The following is a 24018-nucleotide window of genomic DNA, read 5'->3' on the forward strand; positions in this document are numbered from 1 at the left end:
GCTGATATTTTAACTCTTCCCTGAAACCTTTTCTATTCCAGCAAAAAGTTCTTCCTTCCTTCTTTAGACCCCTGCCATACTGCATATAATTTAAGTAATTATTTTAGTGTCACCTAAGTTTAAAAACTGGCCATTCACCAATATATTCAAATATATTTAGGTGCCTGTTTTTTTAAGTATTATTACTGCTATTATTCATTTCTAGCAGTACTAATGAGAAATTTCCTGGCTCTTTCTGGTATTTCCACATAATGACGAGTGGTTATGTTTTATTCTGCTTTCTATGTAGTACCTCCCGCCTTCCCAGCTACATGAGTCAGTAATCCTTTTCTCGCTTAGGCAGTTTTGAGCTGGGTCTCTGCCTTCCAAAGGCAAGAATCCCAAGAGCTCTCATCCTGTCTTACTGTGGTGTCGGCAGCTTCTATGTGCTGTGCACGCCTCTCCTCGAGCCACTCTGCTAACTCAGCTCCTAATCAAACAGTCCTCCCTACAACTCATGTCAGTGCTCCTCCCCTCACTCCCACTCTGTTTTAGGCCCTTGAGTTTGGCCTCAGGGGCCTTCCCTGCTTATCCAAGTGACATTGCAAAGGATAGAAGTCACTTCCAAAAAGCTTCAGGAAAAAGACATATCACAAGGCGTTTGTTATGGGTTGAATTATGTCCCCTCAAAGGATAGCCCAAGTCCTAACCTCAACCCTTGTAAATGAGACTTGATTTGGAAACAGGGTCTTTGCAGATATGATCAAGTTAAGATGATGTCATTAGGGTGGGCCCTAATCCAGTATGACTCCCTCCGACACACACATACACACACACCCTTGACATTCTCTGCTTTTGGAAGTACTGTTGGAGAACAAACACCAACCACACAACAGATACTAGTGCATTCTATTGTACAGAATGTTTTCAGCTAGTCTCAACTCCCTATTATAACAACATACCAGACTACGTTCATAGAGCTTTATCAATGAGCTATTGGAATTACATGGGGTTAAATTCCTTGTAAATCTCATTATGCAGAAAGGTACACATGGCTATTCCTCGGTCATCATACCTTGATTTTACAAATGTCAGCAATTTGTGAGTTGCCATTTCTTGTTCCTGGTTTGTGGTTCACGATGACGCTAAATATGATCTGAAGATTCACTGATGACTCTGCCTTCTTGCTGTCAACTAACTGTTCATGCCCATTTCCTGTAACTCAAAGTGAATGGGACTGACATTGTGGGCTAGAGGCCCAGGCTTGCTCTGATCAATGATTACATATAACCCTTGCCTTACTAGAGGCAGCTGAGTGGTTTTAAGAGAATCCATGACCACTATTGACAAATTAGCTTAAAGCATGTTCTTCCCACACTGATTCAAGAGCATCACCTTTGAATACAAAGGACAGCTCAGTGATTGATGGGCATCCTCTGATGTCAGCTCTACTTCTCCACCTGATGAAGGACAAACTCCAATATATTGATCACATTATGAAGGACAAACTCCAATATATTGATCACATTATACAAATTCTGTGAAAATTTTGGAAGTTTTCCTTCTCTTATTATTGATTAAATCAGTTGAGATAGACTATAGGCTATGCCACAATAATAAACAATCTCCAAATCTCAACAGCTGTAAACATTATTTCTCACCCTTGCTCACGACTACTGTCGACTGGCTGGGACTCTGCCCCGTGTCATTTGCATTCAGAGACACAGGCTGACAGATACTCTACCACCTGGAACATCACAGATGCTGTGGCAGAGGGAAGGGGGCGGATGGCAAACTGTGCATTAGCTCTTAAGGGAGTCTGCCTAGACAAAACACCTGTAGCTTCTGGTCACATTTCATTGGCCAAGTGAGCCACATGACAAAGCCTATCTTCAAGGGGTCATGGAAACACAATCCTCACAGCTGAAGAGTCCTCATGATAACTGCAATCCACCTCTCTGGTCACTAAAGAGCTCAGTTTTCTTCCCTTCAACAAAATTCACTTCTTCCCTCCCCAAGAGAGACAACTCCGAAGTCCCATCCCATGGATCAAGTATCTCTGGGTGATGCATGGCAGTCTCCTCCTCAGGAGTTGTATTAGTCGGCTCGAGCTGGCGTAACAAAATACCACAGACTGTGGGGCTTAAACAACCAAAGTTTGTTTTGCACAGTTCTGGAGGCTAGAAGGCCAAAGCATAGCAGGACTGGTTTCTCCTGAGGCCTTATCCCATTGGACTGGGGCCCCACCCTTATGACCTCACTTATCCTTAATCACCTCTTTAAAGGCCCTATCTCTAAGTATAGTCTCATGGGGGGCTAAGGTTTCAACATTTGATTTCAGGGGACACAATTCCGTCCATAACAGGAGATGATACACAGTGAGTAAACTGTGCTTGGATGTGGCTCTTCTTGTTCTGGAGACTTATGAAATAAAAAGACAAATTATCCATCTCTCACACCCAATCTACAAAGAAACAGGGAGCAGACAATTCTGTTGTCTGTTTGGAAAGAGACACAGAGACACTGGGCTTCAGCAATTCTGAAATCCCCCAAACAAATACCTTGAGGCTTACCATGGGCGTGAGGAATATTAGTCCCTAAATACGCTCTCTGCCAGAAGCCTCATTATCCATAATCCTCCGTGGCCTCTGGTTTCCTTTTACAGTATGCTTTTACGCTCTTTGATACTTCTGAAGCAGGCATTAGGGAATATGCTTAGCTTGAGGGCTGAGCCTGCTCAGCCCACTTCCTGCCCTAAATATTTGGGGCCCGAGGATCGTTTTCAGTCATTAGCAGTTACAGTCCCCTGTAGTTCAACCTGGTGATTCTTTTAGAAGCATACCTTTTGCAATTACATCAGCCTCTTATCTATTTGATTCCAGAAAACTTCATCTGCCAATAGTCATGCCCATAGTTACCTGAAAAACATACCTTATTTGGATCTTTAGTCTAGTAAAGAGGTTTTAATAACGCAGAGGCTTTAATAATGTAGTGATAGCCAAGGAAATATAATCAGCTGAATGGTTTTTAACAGGAGGCAGAGATCATGCACTTTGCTGCAAGACTCAGATTTAACATTTTTCTATTAGCAAAGCTCTCTCAATTTTATCTTCTGCTGTTTGGAGTCAGTCTTTCCAGCATTGCAAAACCTCAAATTTCCCCTTCACTCCTGATTAAAATCCAGCTGATTCTTTTATGACCTTGTCTCCCATAATACATTGTCAAATGCAGCCAAAAGAAAACAACAAACATCGCTAATATTCTGTTTTCCTGCCTCTTTCTCTAGAACTACAAATTCATTAGGGATATAGTCTGCCTTCCAAGTTAGCTGGACAAAGTTTCACCAAATTTTTTGCCACTGAATATCATGGACCGTCATCTTTCCAGGCTTTATAACAGTTTCTTCACTGTCTATAACTTATTGTTCAAGCCAATGACAAATTATAATTTTCTTGCTATGTTAGCACCACACTCCTGGTAGCAATTTCTGTATTAGTCAGAATAAGCTAAATTATGCTACAGTAAGAAACCACCCCACAGTTTCCATGGCTAGGAGAAATAATTCTTTCTCATGTTACATGTCCATTCAGCTGGTGAGGCTCTGCTCCTTATCATCATCGTGAAGGGACACAGTCTGACCCACAACTCCACCTTCTGGAACTATTATGGCAGGAAGAGATAAATGTAGCAATTGGTGCACAAGTTCTCAAAGACTTCTGCCCACGTTTTATTAACCAAGTCAAGTCACGTGGCCATGACTAAATTCAATTCAATCCTACCATGTACCAAAGCAGAGTACCAAAATAACAGTAAAATGTCCTTATGATTATCACATTCTTTTTTTTTAGATTGAGATATGTAAGAATAAGGTCCAAGAAACTTGACAAAAGACTATGCCCAAAAAGACCTCAGGAACATGTCATGGAACGAGTGTACCTTGACATATACTTCGGGGAAAATGGCTTTTGCTTCTAAAAATACAGTTCAGTTAGTGAACTTATCCCGCGTTTTGTCTAAGTTTTTATTTCTCAGGTGAATTAGCTCTAGGCTTGGCTATTTTAGAGGATACGAGCCATGAAGTCCCAAGAATCACCTGAGACTAACTAGAGCAGGGTGACGGCCCATCACAGAGACAACTCTAGCATGCCACCCTCATATTCTGCATGCCCATCACGTACGGTGACCTGGGATTTTGTATAGATAATTCTCCTATCACAGCTTCTTCTGCTCTCTACTTCTGACCATTGAGCAGGCAAAGGTATGGGGTTGGTCTTCTTCTCTTCTCCACAACACTTGGTTTGCCCTTCAGGCATTCCTTTCCCATAAAGACCGCCTTGTCATTCATACTAATGCTATTTTACTCAGCCAACAGTAGAAGAAAGCTACACCTAGATTTCATGACCTCCAAACTCCCAGGGACAATCTCACTGATCCCAACCTATATTCCATATCCCTCACCCAACTATTACTGGAGACTTCTTTGCTTTTGACCATAGTGTAACTTCCATGTCCTGATTTTCTCTTCGGGGCTATAAGAAGGCTGTAGACCCATTTATGTCTAGTTACCATTGTGTTTGTGACTTTAGAAATGCAAGACTGATTTATCTCCTGATACTAAACTGCATTATGAACAATTTAATGTTTGACAGACTCTCAAGAATGACTTTCCTCTCTTCTTGTTCTCTTGCCTTATTTACTCCGAGAAGAACACTGAGAGCTTACTCAGGAAGGATAATGCTCCGTGGCTATGTCTCCTCTGGGAGTTGCAAACAAGACTCCATCAGCCTGCCAAGCATATGTACGGTATTCCAATGCGAAACAGAAGCTTTGCTGATCAGTGAACAGAACAAACCACAGCTGCTAGCTTAGTTCTGGCTCGAATCAGAAGGTGTGACTTATGCCATCTCCAAAGGCTAGTTAAGGCTCTGATTCATGCATGAACTCCCCAGTCCATATGGGGTAAGCAACTCAGCTTGAGCTAAAACTTTCTATTAGAATTTAATAGAGTTCGGGAAAACAGCGCTCTCATACTAATCCATTGCCAGTTTTATTGAATGATGATTAATTGAATAGCACCATTTAAAGCCATGCGCTTTTAATCTCTGAAGAAGCAATCTGACTTGCTCATAGGTAAAATTTGTGGAGAGCTGCTAACAGTTATCTTCCCAACCAAACCACCATCTCCATCTCTTTAAATGAAGGCATGAGGGATGCCTGAGTGGCTCAGTCAGTTAAGCGACCGACTCTTGATTTCAGCTCAGGTCATGATATTGGGGTTGTGAGATCGAGCCCCACGTCGGACTCCAAGCTGGGCATGGAGCCTGCTTAAGATTCTCTCTCTCCCTCAGCCTTTCCCCCCTCCCTCTCTAAAAAAAATTAAAAATAAAAAAGTAAATGAGCATGGAGCCTGCTTAAGATTCTCTCTCTCCCTCAGCCTTTCCCCCCTCCCTCTCTAAAAAAAATTAAAAATAAAAAAGTAAATGAAGGCATGAACCTCTAGAAGTCTCCCTCCTGGCATTGATATGTACTCAGGAATAACTCATTAAGCCTATGCTTCTCAAACTTCCCCACTAAGGTACCCCTAATAGAAGACAATAAAGGTGTTTTGAAGGGAATGCAAGAGGCATTTCTGAAGAGGCTTGAAATTCCTTTGAGGTTGTTTCTGTTTTATCTTTTAAATGTAAATAAACTTTCGGTCTATTCCATAGATATGATGATTATTTTAATATGATAGTAAATACTGACTGAAGTACTTGGGTCAGTCAGGGTCTGGTCAGGACACAGAAACCATGCCCTACTATTTTAACAGAGAATTTAACAAAGAAGTTGACAACCAAGCATCGGTGACCTAAAAACACAGATAGGGGACACTGAGGTTCCCAGAGGCGTGACGCAGAAAGCAGCGTAACACTCTAGGGTTGGGGAATAAAGAGATGAGGCTGGGATTATGAAGCTCCAGAAGGGGAGAGGAGGAGCCCCATCGGGGACCTGGGTCTCTGAGGAGAGGACACGAACAGCCAGTGCTGTTTCTTTTTTTTTTTTTTTAAGATTTTATTTATTTATTTTAGAGAGAGAGAGCTTGAGAGCAGGAGGAGGAGCAGAGGGAGAGGAACAAGTAGACTCCATGCTGAGCACGGAGCCCGACGCAGGGCTTGATCCCACGACCCTAAGATCATGACCCCAGCTGAAATCAAGAGTCTGAGCCACCCAGGTGCCCCAGCACTGTGCTTCTAAGAAGAGCCATGACACCAGGCATGCGGAAAGACTGCAAACGGCAAGCAGCCATTGCTACTAAATACGTGATGCTGTGAGGTAAGGAACTGAACTGTCCCTGGGCCATCAGACACCCAGGGATGGAAGGCCAGTCACAGGAAACAGGAAAAACTAGGTCGCTTCTCCAGCCTTGCAGCCACCCTCCAACCCCCCTCCTGACAGACCCTAAAAAGGAGCAGCTAAGAAAGCTGAAATGTGCGGTCTCAGCCCCAACACCCCACACTGAACACGGAAGGGGAACGGAAGCTGAGAGACACAACACTTAATGTTTTTCCAATAAAAGTCCTACTTGCATTGATGCTCTAAGGAGACGCACCATATTGATTGGCCCAGTGGCTTTCTAGAGCTCTGCCAAACATCTTAGAGCCCTGACAATGCGCGCGGATTGCTGATCACCAGCCCAGTGTGAATTAACTTAGCAGGCACTCAACCAGGCTCAAGGACACCGGCATGCCCATTCCAGTTCAGCCACTTCTTTATGACTTGACACACATCACTTTCCTGGTGACCTCTCACCTAACATGAGGGGAGTTGATTCATTTTCTTAAAGTCCATTCCAATTTTATAATCACTGGAGATTATTATGGGAAAGCTCACCTTGTATAAGCCTGGTTTCTGTAGAGAGAGGAATCCAAAAACAATGAGACTCCTAAAACTCTACCAGGCATCTGAAAGTAACTTAAGGGTACTGGGAGGAGGAGAGCCTTGAAGAAAGGGGACGAGAGAGAAAGAAACACCATAGGAATGGCAGAGCGCTGGAGAAACCCATAAGGGGCGTTAGGGTGAGAATAGACAGGCAGAATGGGAGAGAGCGCCTGGCATTTCTGCGATTCTGATTACTTTAATTGTTCTCAGTGGCTCGTCTCATGATTTCTGATGGTTGTGAAATGCAAGCTTTGTGTGTGCGATAATCCTGTGTGCAGACAAGATGGAACGGGCAAGCACAAGTCCGCTCGGGGGGAAGCCGGCCTCTCCTCTGTAGTGAGGAATTAGCGTCCAAGGTTGAGCACTTCATCGTCTCTTCCCTCCAGGACGGTGAGAATGGGAGGTGGGACACTTGTACACATTGCCATCTGCCACAAAGCAATTCTCGACAGCAGACTCCCTTTGCGTAGATAAAATACTTTGTGCTTCTTGGCCGAATGGTGTTATTTCAGTGCAACGTGTAACTCACTGCCTCGCGGGGGAAAGAGCTGCTTCTAACTGGATCACAGAAAAGACAGGTGAGTACCAAAGGGTAGACGGTGTTTGTGGCGAGACTCTGGTGCGCCATGCTGATGCCAAGAAGCCTGCAATTCCCCCTATAACTCTCCCGTGAATTTGGTTACAAATCACTCAGTAATTAAGTATCCTCTTCAAGATATCATGGCTGATTTAATGAGGGCCAAACCCATCATAACAGACTGTGAATCTGAGCTGGTGGGGCTTTTTTTTTCCTTTGTTTCATTTTCAAAGATTTTTATTATGGTAAGATATTTGGTAATATTCTTTATTAGGCTGATAAGTTTTGAATTGCTTTTCATTTTATTATCACATTAGTTCCTTCTTAATGGTTTTACTAGAACTCAGAAGTCTCCCAAGTTTTAATAACCTCTCTTTTTTCAGTACTTATAGTCGTGGAATTAATTGTATAAAATCACGATCCTTCACTGAATGTGTCACTGGGCCCAAAGAAGAAAACTCAGTAGGAAGAATTAGACCTTGAAGAGTGAATGACGATTCATCTTGCTACAGATTTTTCACTCAGGGACTTTCATTTGCAAACAGTAACACAATTTCCTTCCTTTCCACCTCTAAGAATACCCTTCAGACTGAGGAATGCTGTGGATTTCTCTGAATTGAGGTTTATTAAAGTGAAACTTTTTAGAGATCAGTTGACTTTTTTAAAGGATATGAAAGGACATTTTTTATTCACCTAAGAATACTCTCTTTATAGCTGGCTCTGTTTAAAGGAGAGAAGACAACAAGGTGAACTATAACAAAGTACCAGATTAGCAAGTTTTCTTTGGGCCTTATTTTCATATTCATCTTCCTTGATCCATGTAGTAGCAATTCTTTTAAAAATAAATGGCTATTAATTAAAGTCCTGAGGTCAAATCACCTTTGTTAAACTATAATTAATTAACATAAGTTAATATTAAAACAACAAAATGCTAGATATAACAAGCTCAGAAAAGAACAGAAATTTTAAATAATCTTTTGTCTTAGATTTTAGCAAATAATGAGACACTCAAGAGGAAATCAGTGGCCAGGTTTTCAAAAAGGAATGAATAATTAAATGCCCCAGTAATAAGAATAAGAGTTAGGCAAATTAAAATCAGTTTACAAATTCATTACCAAAAAAGATTCACTGTCAAATGAACACTTATTCTGGATGACCAGAAAATCCCAGTCTTTCCAATATACAGCTAACCGTGTACATTTTACAACTGAAGTCTCTCCACAGCAGCAAATTAGAACATTATCCTCATGTCAAAATTTCTCTTCTAAATCTAACACATAATAGATACGCAATAAATGTCTACTGAATAAATGGGTTTGTTCAGTTAATGGTTTTAATCAGTTAAAAGATACCTGAGTCGGGATGCCTGTGGCCAGTTGAGGGTCCGCCTTCAGCTCAGGTCCTGATCATGGGGTCCTGGGATCGGGTCCCACATCGGGCTCCTTGCTCAGCAGGGAGCCTGTTTTTCCCTCTGCCTGCCACTCCCCCTGCTCGTGCTCGCTCTCTCCCTCTTTCTCTCTCTCTGACAAACAAATAAATCTTAAGAAAAAAAAAGATACCTGAGTCCATCAAACATGATTCCTTAGTCTAACTAAGCTATAAATCTTGAAACTAGTCAATTATTGATGGATCTGATTTTTAACAATTCATTTGGGAAGGTGAGTTACTTCTAAAGATATTTAAATAAGCAAACTATTAAGGTGATAACCAAGCTGTGATGCCAACTATTACTATATTGCTCCTTGATGTAAGTAAAACTAAATACGGATTTTATTTTCTTCAAAAGCATTAGGTAACCAGATGGCTTCACTAGTGAATTCTATTGAATATTTGAAGAAGACATAACATCAATCTTTCACAAATCTACCGAAAAATAGAAGAGGAAGCAACATTTTCAGAACTCATTCTATGAGTCCAGTATTATCCTGATACAAAAAACAGACAAAGACATCACAAGAGAAGAAAATTATAGACCAATATCCCTTATGGCTATAGGCACAAAAGTCCTCAACAAAATGCTAGCTAACTGAATCCAGTAGCATATAAAAAAATTATCCACCATAACCAAAATGGGATTTATCCCAGGGATGCAAGTTTGATTCAATATATGAAAAACGGGGCGCCTGGGTGGCTCAGTCGTTAAGCGTCTGCCTTCGGGTCCTGGGTCCCAGGGGACCACGTCGGGCTCCCTGCTCACCGGGGAGCCTGCTTCTCCCTCTCACACTCCCCCTGCTTGTGTTCCCTCTCTCATTGTGTCTCTCTCTGTCAAATAAATAAAATCTTTAAAAAAAAAATTTTTTTTTAAAAGAAAATCAATCAATGTAATACATCATACTGATAGAATTAAAAATAGAGACCACATCATCATCTCAAAAGAAGAAAAAGCATTTGGCAAAATCTAATACCTTTTATCACAGCAACACTCAATAAACTAAGCATGGAAGATTTTCTTTTTTTTTTTTTAAGATTTTATTTATTTGAGAGAGAGAGAGAGCACAAGCAGGAGGAGTGGGAGAGGGAGAAGCAGGCTCCCCACTCAGCAAGGAGCCCGACCTGGGACTTGATCCCAGGACCCTGGGATCATGACCTGAGCCAAAGGCAGCCACTTAACTGACTGAGCCACCCAGGTGCCCCAGCATAGAAGATTTTCTCATCCTGATAAAGGATATCTACAAAAAAACCCACAGATAACATTATACTTAATGCTGAAAGACTGAAAACTTCCCCCTAAGATCAGAAACAAGACAAGTATGTCTACTCTTACCACTTCTATTCAACATTCTACCAGAGGTTTTAGCTAGGGCAATTAGAGAAGAAAAAGAAATAAAAGCATCCAGATTGGATTATATGATCTTGTGCAAAGAAAATCCTAGGGGCGCCTGGGTGGCTCAGTTGTTAAGCGTCTGCCTTCGGCTCAGGTCATGATCTCAGGATCCTGGGATCGAGCCCCACATTGGGCTCCCTGCTCTGCGGGAAGCCTGCTTCTCCCTCTCCCATTCCCCCTGCTTGTATTCCCTCTCTCGCTGTGTCTCTCTCTGTCAAATAAATAAACAAAATCTTTAAAAAAAAAAAAAAGAAAAAAGAAAATCCTAAAGGAGGGCGCCAGGATGGCTCAGTTGGTTAAGCATCTGCCTTCGGCTCAGGTCATGATCTCAGGTCCTGGTATCAAGTCCCGCGTGGGGTTCCTTGCTCAGAGGGGAGCTTGCTTCTCCCTCTCCCTCTGCCCCTCCCCCCGCTCATGCTCTCCCTCTCTCTCTCAAGTAAATAAATAAAAAATTTTTAAAAAGAAAAGAAAAGAGGTCACCTGGGTGGCTCAGTTGTTAAGCATCTGCCTTCAGCTCAGGTCATGATCCCAGAGTCCCGGGAATGAGTCCCTCATCAGGCTCCCTGCTCAGCTGGGAGTCTGCTTCTCCCTCTGACCCTCACCCCACTTGTGCTCTCTCTCGCAAATAAATAAAATCTTAAAAGAAAAGAAAATCCTAAGGGATCACAAATGCACTATTAGAGTTAATAGACAAGCTCAGAAAGTTTGCAGGGCACAAGGTCAATATACAAGAACCAAGTGCATTTCTATACACCAGCAATGAATAATCTGAAAAGGAAATTAAGAAAATTCCATTTACGGGGCGCCTGGGTGGCTCAGTCGTTAAGCGTCTGCCTTCGGCTCAGGTCATGATCCTGGGGTCCTGGGATCGAGCCCCACATCAGGCTCCCTGCTCAGCGGGAGGCCTGCTTCTCCCTCTCCCACTCCCCCTGCTTGTATTCCCTCTCTCGCTGTGTCTCTCTCTGTCAAATAAATAAATAAAATCTTTAAAAAAAAAAAAGAAAGAAAATTCCATTTACAATAGCATAAAAAATAAAATACTCAAGAATATGCTTAACAAAAAAAGAGCAAGATTTGAATGCAGGAAACTACACAACACTGTTGAAAGAAATTGAAGATCTAACTAAATGGAATAACATCCCATTTTCATGATGGAGAATGTAGTATTGTTAAGATGACAATGTTCCACAAACTGGTCTTCAGATTCAGTGCAAAGCCTATCAAAATCCCAGCTGACATTTTTTTCTAACAGAAACTGACATGCTGATCCTAAAATTCATTTGGAAATTCAAGGGACCCTGATTAGCCAAAACAGTCTTGAAAAAGAAGGAAGTTGGAAGACTCGCACTTCTTGATTTCAGAACTTACTAAAAAGCTACAGCAGTCAAGACTGTGGTACTGGCGTAAGAACAGACTTATAGATCAATAAATAAAATAAAATAGAGAGCCCTGAAATGAAACCATACCTTTCTGGTCAACTGAGTTTAGACAAGGGTGCCATGACAATTCAGTGGGGAAAGAAGAGTCAACAAATGGTGCTGGGACAACTGGATATCCACATGCAAAAGAATGAAGTTGCAACTCTATGTCATATAATATACAAAACTTAATTCCAAATGGATCAAAGACCCAAATGTAAGAGCATCTTCTATTACTCTTAGAAGAAAACACAGGAGGGGCGCCTGGGTGGCTCAGTCGTTGAGCGTCTGCCTTCGGCTCAGGTCATGATCCCAGAGTCCTGGGATCGAGCCCCGCATCAGGTTCCCTGCTCGGTGGGAAGCCTGCTTCTCCCTCTCACACTCCCCCTGCTTGTGCTCCCTCTCTCGCTGTGTCTCTGTCAAATAAATAAAATCTTAAAAAAAAAAAAAAAAGAAGAAGAAAACATAGGAGTAAATATGCACAACCATGAATGAGGCAATGGTTTCTTAGATGTGACACCAAAAGCACAAGCAATGAAAAGATAAATTGGACCTCATCAAAGCTAAAAGCGTGCTTCATTTTTGTGCTTTTGACACTATCAAGAAAGTGAAAAGACAACCCACAGAATGGGAGAAAATACTTACAAATCATATATCTGATAAAAGCCTATTTTCCAGAATACTTAAAGAACTCTTACAATTCAACAAGAAAAGGATATATAACCCAATGTATTAAATGGGCAAAGGAGTTGGATATGGATGTCTCCAAAGAATATATCTAAGTGGCCATTAAGTACATGAAAAGATATTCAACATCATTCATCATCAGAGAAATGCAAATCAATGCCACAATGTGATATCACTCCACACACACACTGGGATGGCTAAAATAAAAAAGATGGATAATAACAAATGTTGGTGAGGACATAGAGAAATTGGAATGCTCACACATTGGTGAGAATGTAAAATTGTGCAGCCATTTTGGAATACAGTTTGGCAGTTCCTCAAAAAGTTAAACACAGAATTACCATATGACCCAGCAAGAGAACTGACAACACATGTTCTCACAAACACGTATACATGAATGTCCACAGCAGCATTATTTATAATAGCCCAAAATGGAAACAACTCAAATGTCCATCAACTAATGAATGGATAATAAAATTGGACATATCCGTACATTGGAACATTATTCAGCCACTAAAAGCAATGAAGTGCTGTTACATCCTACAACATGGATGAAAACATGACGCTAAGTGAAAGAAGCCAGGCACAAAAGGCCAGATTCTATGATTCCAGTTAGATGAAATATTCAGAATTGAAAAATCCCTGGAGACAGAGAATAGATTAGTGGTTTCCAGGGACTGAGGAAGTGGGGGATAGAGGTCACTGCTAGTGGGTAATTTCTGGCATGTAGAAAATATTCTGACATTAGATAGTGGGGATGATTGCACAACTTTGTGAATATACTAAAAACCACTCAATTGTACACTTAAATTAAAAAAAAAATCAATGCTCCAACAATAAAGTAAAAAAGCATCGGGGGCACCTGGGTGGCTCAGATGTTTGAGTGTCTGCCTTCGGCTCAGGTCATAATCTCCAGGTCCTGGGATTGAGCCCCATGTTGGGCTCCCAGCTCAGTGGGGAGCCTGCTTCTCCCTCTCCCTCTGCCTCTCCCCTTGCTTGTGCTCTTTCTGTCTGTCTCTGTCTGTCTCTCAAATGAATAAATAAAATCTTAAATAAAAAACATCAGAGAAAATATTAAGATATGTGAGGGGCACCTGGGTTGCTCAGTTGGTTAAGTGGCTGTCTTCGCCTCAGGTCATGATCTCAGGGTCCTGGGACCCAGCCCCACATCGGGCTCCCTGCTCAGCAGGGAATCGGCTTCTCCTTCTCCCTCTACTCCTCCCCCTTGCTTTGCCCCCCCCATAAATAAATAATCTTTTAAAAAAATAAAATATTAAGATACATGAAGATGTGATTATGTCCAAAAAATGACATAAAAAGTTATAGCTCTATACCTGAAACTAATATTGCAGTTATGTTAACTAGCTGGAATTTAAATAAAAACTTGGGGGAATAAAAGATGAAAATGTTAATAAACACATAAGTAGGAGGATAAAAAAGTTATAACAATTAAGATGAAATACTAAAAATCATATTTTGCTCTGTCACATCTGTTTTCCCTAAATAGAGAAAAAATTTTTATCATTACTTTTCTGTATCATATAGTATCGATGTAAAAATATCACATCATTTTTGTAGAGTAATGGCTAATAAAATGATCAAAAATCACTGTCTTCCTTTTTATTGGGATAATTATAATAAAATTCTCTGCAATGATTTTTTTTCAGAAGGTAAATCACATCCATTCATTGACTACGCTCCACCTTCTCCCTTTCCTGAACATGTTTTACCATTTTACAAAGTATTTGATCAATTAAGTTTAAATAAAGTACCAGCTATGGTTAAGACTAATATATTTCAACTTTTGAGAATTATTCTTCAGTTTCTGCAACTTGCAACTAGTATTCATTGATTCATCAAAAATTTCACATGGTCCCTTTCAAAAATACTGTGTATGTGTGTTTAATATTGGAAAAACAATTGCAATCAGGCCAAGGAAATAACTATATCTAATGTTCATTAAAACAAGAGTCAATCTTAAAAGATAATTACAAAGATATGACTTAATTATCTCATAACCTCAGATGGTATAAATTGACCTACAAATCTAAAGATCAGTCTGCTGTTCTTTATAAAATCGCAATGGAAAACACCAGAGAGGCTCCTGAAGGCTTAAAACATAGGAATATCAAATTTCCATTATGTTCAACATCATTTTAGCACTGACACTGCGGACACATAATAAATTTGAGAGGGTAATGATTATATTGGATCTGAATTACAATGATCAAATCTATCAGTTGTTGGGGCGCCTGGGTGGCTCAGTCATTGGGCGTCTGCCTTCGGCTCAGGTCATGATCCCAGGGTCCTGGGATCGAGCCCCACATCGGGCTCCCTGCTCGTCAGGAAGCCTGCTTCTCCCTCTCTCACTCCCCCTGCTTGTGTTCCCTCTCTCGCTGTGTCTCTATGTGAAATAAGTAAATAAAATCTTTAAAAAAAAAACAAAAAACTATTAGTTGTTATCATAATAGACTTCTTAATTAAAATATATTACAACTATAATGTTTATAACATCTTTTGTATGAGAAGCCAGCTTTTCAGAATTCTTCAGTCATGAAAAGGGAGGGAGAAAGAAATCAGGTACTAATATCTCCATCTCATATTTTCAGTAAGAGAAAATGAGAAATGTCTTACAAAATGTCACCATACATTACAGACATTTTTTTTTAATTTTATTATGTTATGTTAGTCACCATACAATACCTCATTGGTTTTTGATGTGGTGATCCACGATCCATTGTTTTCGTATAACACCCAGTGCTCCATGCAGTACGTGCCCTCATTACAGACATTTTTAAGAGTAGGCCAGGTGAGAGAGAAAACAAGCATAAGGAGCAAATTAAGCCATGTGGCCCCTACCATTTAGGAACTAAAAATTCCTACTCTAAATCAAAGATTTTCCAAACACACTGAGTGTGTATGAACACAGCAGTGCTGAAACTGATACAAGCCACTGTGTTGGAATCACATTTCTACATGACTAATTCCAACAAGGTAAAGAAAGATTGGAAATGCTCTCTTAAAACCGTAACAATAGGAAAGATAACAGGGGCCCCTGGGTGGCTCAGTTGGTTGAGCATCTGACTCTTGATTTCGGCTCAGGTCATGATCTTAGGGTCCTAGGATCCAGCCCCGCGTCCGGCTCTACGCTCAGCAGGGAGTCTGCTTGGGATTCTCTCTCCCTCTCTCTCTCTGTCCCTCCCCTCCACACTCTATCTCTAAAATAAATAAATAAATCTTTAAAAAAAAAAAAAAAAGATAACGGTTCCCACAAAGCTCTTTTAAAAAGTTATTCATAAGGATTTCAAATTGTCAAAACGAGAGGATGTTTTGAAGATAAAGGAAGTAGAAGAAAAAAAATCCTTAGAGCTAGCTAGGTCTATGTTCTCACCAACCCGTCATCTAGTGTCCCTACGACTACAGAGAATTTTGCATGAATATAGGTTTAGGACTCAGTAATGACACCACTTTTGCACTTTTTAAATTTCTTTTGGTATTTATAAAGGATGGCATATTTTTTCTAGTGGTTATCATTTTATACATATATATTTTTATATATTCTGTATATTTAATGCAAACCCTTTAAAAATCCCAGTAGACTTTTTTGTTGAAATTGACAAGCTGATTCTAAAATTTACATGGAAAGGCAAAGGAAGTGAATGACCAAAATAATTTTTAAAAGACTGAAGTTGGAGGACTCACATCCACTTTTCAGACTTATCTTAAGCTAGTACTTAAGACTGAATGGTACTGAAGAAAAGATAGACACACAGACCAGCAGAACAGAATACACAGTCAAGAAATAGACTCTCATACATACAGAAGGCCAACAGACAAATGAAAAGATGCTCAAAATCACTCATCACCAGGGAAATGCAAATCAAAACTACAATGAGTTATTAATTCACACCTGTCAGAATGGCTAAAACCAAAAGCACAAGAATCAAGTGTTGGCAAAGGTATGGAGAAAAAGGAACCGTTCATGCACTGTTGGTGGGAATGCGAACTGGTACAGCTGGAAAACAGTATGGAGGTTCCTCAAAAAATGAGAAATAGAATTACCATAAGATCCTGTAATTCTACTATTCAGTATTTACCCAAAAAATAGGAAAACACTAATTCAAAAAAATATATGCACCCATATATTTATTGCATCATTATTTACAGTAGTCAAATTATGGAATCAGTCCAAGTGTCCATTGATCAATGAATGGGTAAGAAACGTGGTATATACAATGGAATATTACTCAGCCATAAAAAAAGAATGAAGTCTTGGGGCGCCTGAGTGGTTCAGTGGGTTAAGCCTCTGCCTTCGGCTCAGGTCATGATCCCAGGGTCTTGGGATCAAGCCCCGCATCAGGCTCCCTGCTCAGTGGGGAGCCTGCTTCTCCCTCTCCCTCTGCCCCTCCCCCCTGCTCGTGCACTCTCTCTCAAATGAATAAATAAAAAATATTTTATTTATTCATTTGAGAGAAAGAGAGCGAGAGCACAAGGGGGGGGGGAGCGGTGGTGGTGAAGGGCAGAGGGAGAGGGAGAAGCAGACTCCCTGCTGAGCAGTGAGCCTGATGTGGTGCTTGATCCCAGGACCCTGAGGTCATGACCTGAGCCGAAGGCAGATGCTTAACCAATTGAGTTACCCAAGTGCCCCTAAAATCTTTTTAAAAAATGAAATCTTGCCATTTGCAATGACATGGATGGATCTAGACAGTATAATGCTAAGGGAAATAAGCCAGTCAGAGAAACACACATACCATATGATTTCACTCACATGTGGAATTTAAGAAACAAAACAAATGACCAAAGAAAAAAAAGAGAGAAAGACAAACCAAGAAACCGACTCTGAGCTCAGAGAACACACTGATGGTGCCCAATGGGGAGGTAGGGGGGATGGGGGGAACAGGTGATGGGGATTAAGGAGTGCACTTGTCATGACCGAGCTCTGAGTAATGTATAGAACTGCTAAATCACTGTATTGTACACCTGAAACTAATATAACACTGTGTGTTAACTATACTGGAATTAAAATTTTTTAATTAAAAAAATAAATAGATTCACATATATTTTGTCAAATGATTTTCAACACAGATGTAATGGCAACTCTATAAAGAAAGAACAGCCTCCAACAGAGGCTGCTGGAACAATTATAGCCACATGCAAATAAATAAGCCTTCATCTATACCTTACCCCGTAAACAAAATCTAACCTAAAATGGATCACAGACATACATACAAGTCTAAAACTATAAAACTTCTAAAAGTAAACATAAGAGAAAATCTTCGTGACCTTAGCGAAGATTTTTTAGATATGACCCCAAAGCACAATTCAGAAAAGATCAATGAAAATGGACTTCATCAAAATTAAAACCTTCTGCTTTGCAAAGGATGCTCTTAACTGAATGAAAAAGAAAAGCCACAAGTTGAAAGAAAATACTGACAAAATGCATGTAGGTTAAACGGTCTGTATCCTAAATACATACAGAACTGTCAAATTCCAATAATAAGTAAACAAGCAACCCAGTTTTGAAAACAGGCAAAAGATTTGAGCAGACACTTCACCAAAGAAGATATACGGGTAGCAAATAAGATTACAAAGAGACACTTCACAAAATGCAAACTGATACCCTAATAAAAAACCAGGACAAATCTATTAGAACGGAGGAAAGAAAACTGGGAAAAGCAGATGCTAAGGAGAATGCAGAGCAATGAGAATTGTCATAGACCACAGTCTCTTATAAAGTTAACATAGAAGCCAGCAATCCTACTCCTAGGGACTTAGCCCACTTCAGCAAAATTTGTGTTCACAAAAGAAAACCTGTATGCAAATGTGTATAGTGACTCTATTCATAACCATCAAAAACGGGAAAAAATCCAAGTGTTTCTCTCCTGGTGCATGGTAACGTCAGGTACATTCACCCAGCGGAGCCCCATTTAGCAAGGAAAAGTAAGAAACACCTAACAACAGGGATGAATTTCAAATGCGTTGCACTAGGTGAAAGAAGCCAGACACAGAGGTTATATTCTGTATGATTCCGTCTATGTGACTTTCTGGAAAAGGCAGACTGTAGGGACAGGAAAGAGATCAGGGTTGCCAGGGAGCAGAAGTCGGATGAGGCACTGACTACAGTGCAGTGGGTGGGAATTTTGTGGGAAGTGGGATTATATTCTCTAGCTTGATCGTGTGGTAGTTACATGACTGTCATTTGTCAAAACTCACAGCACTGAAGACCAAAAAGGGTGAATTTTTCTGTATGTGAATCCTACCTCAATTTTTTTAAGTCTCTAGCTTTCCTCCTCTACCATTAACACCTTAAAATAGGATGTTAAAACGTTCCTACGTCGTACTAATATATGTCATCGTTATCGGCCAGTATTTGGAGGAGATTTCTATTTTCTTAGGCCAGAATATTGGTTTTTCTGAACAAAGGTTTGTCTGCAAGAAATATATATCAAACCCACTTTGAAACTTCAAAACTTTCTCCTGCTGTGGGGGAAAAAACTATAAATAGCAAATCACTGTCCTTCATCATTTCCCTCCACATACAAACTGAGCAGTAAAATCCTCTTTCTCGTTTTAATTCCAGCAATAGTTCATTTGCTTCTGGGAAAGCATTCATCATCATCAGTCTGAATTATTTTCATGTTTGCTAGCCGTCCGCAGGATTTGACCAACAGTCATATGGATAATTTGAAATATGTTTGTTCGTATCCATCTCAACACAATTCATTGTGTTCTGTAGCAAAGTAATTCTTTATGCCTGAAAAAAAATTAAAACCTTCTGTTTTTATGGAAACTTTCTTTATATAGGATCAAAATTCATGTCTTAAAAGGCATCAAGTAAAAGCCTGGACAAATAATCACCAAACTACTGAACATACAAAATGCCGACAAGTGAACCAAACCGTGAAGCAGAATAAAATGCAAATCCATCACGTATTTATCTCATCTCAGAGAACTGCTGAGCATTCAAGCTTTTTTCCTTCCCTTTGCCTAACTACTAAGTGGGTAGAAATGTTTTCCTTTCATTTACTGGAGACAAAAGTGATGCTACATCAGCAGATAGGCTACAAAATAAAACATAAAAAAACAAGATGATGACTAGTTAAATGAGAACAAAATAAAATGACAAGAGGCTCCATTAGGGCATGAATTTTGCAATCAAAAATTATATCCTGAAAAATTAAAATGTGGGGACGCCTGGGTGGCTCAGTTGGTTAAGCATCTGCGTTCAGCTCAGGTCATGGTCTCGGGGTCCTGGGATTAAGGCCCTCGTCGGGCTCCCTGCTCAGCGGGGAGTCTGCTACTCTTTCTGGTCCTCCCCCTACTCATGCTCTCTCTCTCTCTCTCTCTAATAAATAAAGTCTTAAAAAAAGAAAAAGAAAAATGTGGAAGGAAAAGCCTAAGACTAAGACCCCCATCAAGACAGAAGGAGCACAGGGTCCAAGATGCAAGAGAGAGTAGACAGAAAAAAACATGAAGGTGAAAGTCAGAGGGAGGAAGAGCATAACCAGCTCAGCTGAACTGGTAGATGGAAAAAAAAAAAATTATTAAAAGTACTTCGTAAACTGTAAATAAAAGTAGAAATGTGCAGTAAATGTGAAATTCATTGTTCTATTTTGGGAACCCACCACCCCCAAAATACTTAGATTTTAAGTGACATATTAAAAATGAAAAATTGTGAGTAGAAAGAAATGTTCTCTCAATTAGTGCTTTTGCTAAGAGGAAACTTTTTCATTAGAAATTCCAAATTTAGAATAATTTACTCAGGAAGAAACTAGCACTGCTAGAATTCCAGTCATAAAAAGCAAAAGGAAGTTTTTAAAAAAAAAAAAAAAACAGGATGGATAGCAAAACGTATTGTAACTCGGGCTTTTTCAGTCTACAGAGAGATAGCCCTGTCAGTTAACTGCTCTAAATGAATCCATGTTAGAATAAAATAGTGTGCAGAAAACAGAGAAGTTGTGTAAATGAGACACCCAAATTATTACTGGGGATGTTGGAGAAATAGTATAGAACAGAAGCGCCAGAGATCCAGAGTGGTACGCCAACATTAGTGAGGTCCTGAAAGGGGAGGAAGGTCAATTCTGGGAATACAGACCCACAAGTGTGGGCATTAGTTAACCTAGGGAAAGACCAGCCTTGAAGGTCCATGCACGCCCCGCAGGAAGGAAGCGAAGGTTCCAGCCGCGTGTGACAACACCGCTAGGCCTGGAGGACGCTACGCCAAGTAAAATAAGCCAGTCACAGAGGGCCAAAGGCTGCAGGACTCCACCTCCGTGAGGAATCAAAAATAGCCAAACTCCTAGAAGCAGAGAATAGAATGGGGGTCGCTAAGTGCTGGGGGAGGGGGACATGAGGAGCTGCTGTTCAGGGGTCTAAAGTTTCAGTTATGCAGGGTGAAGAAGTTCAAGAAATCTGCCAAACGATACAGTGCTCGTAGTTAACAATTCAGTGTTGTAGGGGCGCCTGGGTGGCTCAGTCAGTTAAGCGTCTGCCTTCAGCTCAGGTCATGATCCCAGGGTCCTGGGATGGAGCTCCCTGCTCAGTGGGGAGCCTGCTTCTCCCTCTGCCCCCCTACTTCCTGTGCACGCGCGCTCTCTGTCAAATAAATAAATAAAATCTTAAAAAAAAAATCAGTGTTATATACTTCACAATTTTTAAGAGGGTAGATCTCACGTTGTGTTCTTAACACCAAAACAAAACAACATCAAAAAACAAAAGAGCAGGGGCGCCTGGGTGGCTCAGTTGGTTGAGCGACTGCCTTCGGCTCAGGTCATGATCCTGGAGTCCCGGGATCGAGTCCCACATCGGGTTCCCTGCTCGGCGGGGGGCCTGCTTCTCCCTCTGACCCTCCCCCCTCTCATGTGCTCTCTCTCTCTCTCTCATTCTCTCTCTCAAATAAATAAATAAAATCTTAAAAAACAAAAACAAAAGAGCAGGAGGAACCTTTTGGAGGTGATGGATATGCTTATTACCCTGATTGTGGTGATGGTTTCATGGGTTTGTGCATATGTCCAAATTCATCATATTGTATACATTAAACATGCCCAGATTTTTTATGGGGTTTTGGTTTTGTTTTTTTTTCTGGTGGTATTTCAGATATACTGCAAAAAAGCTTTTTTTTAAGAAAGAAGAAAGAAAAATGTGGGAAAGCAAGTAATAAACTATGAGTCTAAAAAAAAAAAAAGTAGAGACTTCAGGAGACGGTATGGATTGCCAGGAACAGATTCGGAGATTTTCTTTTTTTTTTTTTTTTTAAGATTTTATTTATTTATTTGACAGAGAGAGACACAACAAGAGAGGGAACACAAGCAGGGGGAGTGGGAGAGGAAGAAGCAGACTTCCCGTGGAGCAGGGCACCCAATGCGGGGCTTGATCCCAGGACCCTGGGATCATGACCTGAGCCAAAGGCAGACACTTAACCGAATGAGCCACCCAGGCCCCCCGGAGATTTTCTTTTTTTAACCAGTGCACCAACATGACTAGGTTGGAATGAAGGGAAAACAATGTAGCTGGACTTCAGTTAAGACCTGTGCCCCCTCTTCCCCGACATCCTTCACTCACACACTTACTCAACAAATATTTATGGACTGCCTAAGACCCGGGCACACAGTGATGACGTCCACGCCGAGGGGACATCGGGCTACATGCTCATTTGCATGTCCTTATGGTCAGATCGAGAGCATCAGTGAGTAGAGCACAAATGAATGAACCACCACCTCCTGGGAGTGCTGGCCCATAGAGCAAATGATATAGTTTATAGGACAGGGAGGTCCCAGGACTCTCTTTCAAAATTTGTGGCTTTTCTATCAAATAAGGTAGATAAGAACACTAATTTCCTGGTTATTAAAGTTATATGTGGCATAAAATACACAGGGACAACCAAATAATTAGATGATTAAATTAGGATCCCAAATCCCTTAAAATCCTGTAGCAATGGGGCAAATCTAACACAACAAAACTTGAAAAGGAAAATATTTAAATTTTTTACTTGCTTCAAAAACATAATATGCCCTTGAGTCAAAAGAAACAAACAAACAAAAAAACAAAACAAAACTCCAGGATCACCTGGACGGTGCAGTGGGACAGGCATCCAACTCTTGGTATCCACTCAGGGCATTGATCTCAGGGTCATGGGATCAAGCCCTGCACCGGACTCCATGCTCAGCATGAAGTCTGCTTGGGATTCTCTCTCCCTCTCCCTCTGCCCCTCCTGCTCATGCGCGTGCCCTCTCTCTCTCAAATAAATAAATCTTTTAAAAAAATAACTCCAGGGGCACCTGGGTGGCTCAGTCGGTTGAACGTCTGCCTTCGGCTCAGGTCATGGTCCCGGAGTACCAGGATCGAGCCCCGCATTGGGCTCCCTGCTCAACGGGGGGTCTGCTTCTCCCTCTCCCTCTGCTCCTCCCCCTACTCATGCCCTCTCTCGATCTCTCTCTCAAATAAAAAAAAATATTTATAAAAATAAAAATAAAAAAATAACTCCACTGACATGGTCTATGTAACAATATAGTACAGGACAGGTGACTTATCAGAAGCACAAGCAAAAATTCCACGTGAGTCGAGTATCAGGTGTCAGTCTGAAGACAAGCACAGAGCAAGGAAGGGGGCTGTCTGTTCCCCTCTGCACTGGTAGGACCACACTTGGCTCTCTACATGGCTCCAGAACCCACACTTCAGAAAGATAACTTAAAACCTAGCTTGTGTTAAGAGGAGAGTTACGAGGCTAGGGAGAGTTGCTTTATATGAAGAAACATGAGAATGGAAGATTCAGTGAGGACAGGAAGAGAGTCCTCCAAATGTCTGGATTTGGGATTTCCCATGGAGGAAGCATTAGAATTGTTCAGGGTGGTCCCCAGAAGGGTAAAATAAGGGCCCATGGGGGAAGTGCCAGGGAGCCAGGTTTTAGCCAGGTATTCAGAAGGCATTTCTAACAGGGTGCCCTAAGGTAAGACGAGCTGCCTTAAGAGTTAGGAGTGAACAGCCAGTCCCCAAAAGGCCTCAGGCAGGGGGGCCATATCCAAAAACGAAATGTTTCAGGCAGCAGTTGATGGTTATTTAGAATCAATAACCTGAAGGTTCCATTCAGCGCTGTTTGTGCATGTCACCTGCTAGTCTACCCAGTATGTCCTTTTTTACACAACACAAAAAGCAAAGAGCATATCTTGGCTTTTAACTTGCTATCACAATTTGGTGTTGGGCACAACCAGTTCTAAAAGTTACCTCCAAACTCCCAGAGAAGGCAAAAAAGAGCAGTGAGAGAGAAGGCCAGGGGCACGAGGTGGACATGGCCAACACAGGCAGAGAAGATCAGAGGGAAAGGTGTCCCGGGGAAGAGGCTCTCCCCCAGAGCTGCTCACACCCCCTCCATGCGAGCCCACAGCCTTGCCCCGACCACCCCCTATGCTGCAGTCCCTCTAACTCTGGGGTCCTTCAAGCTGCTGACCTAAACCTCACAAATCATGTGCTTCTCTCTTCCAACTTTATGATAAAGATGTGTATCAGGGAACAAAGAGGAAAAGACTTGGGGAAAAACACACACACACACAATATTTAACCAGTAACACAAGGCACTGGAATTCAGTTCCCCACCTTCACAAAAGCTTAGCCCTGAATAC

The 24018-nt window shown here is 41.1% G+C and overlaps 1 protein-coding gene across 3 annotated transcripts in view; it reads right to left on the minus strand.

The window, feature by feature from the left end:
* ATPSCKMT (ATP synthase c subunit lysine N-methyltransferase) overlaps positions 1-24018 on the minus strand; it is a 136213-nt gene that overhangs the window by 86821 nt on the left and 25374 nt on the right. The window contains exon 6 of one of the 3 annotated variants that reach the window (XR_004300766.1): positions 17719-19157. The exons of the other annotated variants lie outside the window; for them this stretch is intronic. The gene's annotated coding sequence lies outside the window, so the exon portion shown is untranslated. Of the gene's footprint in view, positions 1-17718; positions 19158-24018 lie in introns of those variants that run through there. 3 annotated transcript variants of the gene reach the window in all.

The sequence above is a fragment of the Phoca vitulina genome, unplaced genomic scaffold (assembly GCF_004348235.1).
Source record: "Phoca vitulina isolate PV1807 unplaced genomic scaffold, GSC_HSeal_1.0 scaffold17, whole genome shotgun sequence".
In the NCBI taxonomy this organism is placed as follows: Eukaryota; Metazoa; Chordata; class Mammalia; order Carnivora; family Phocidae; genus Phoca; species Phoca vitulina.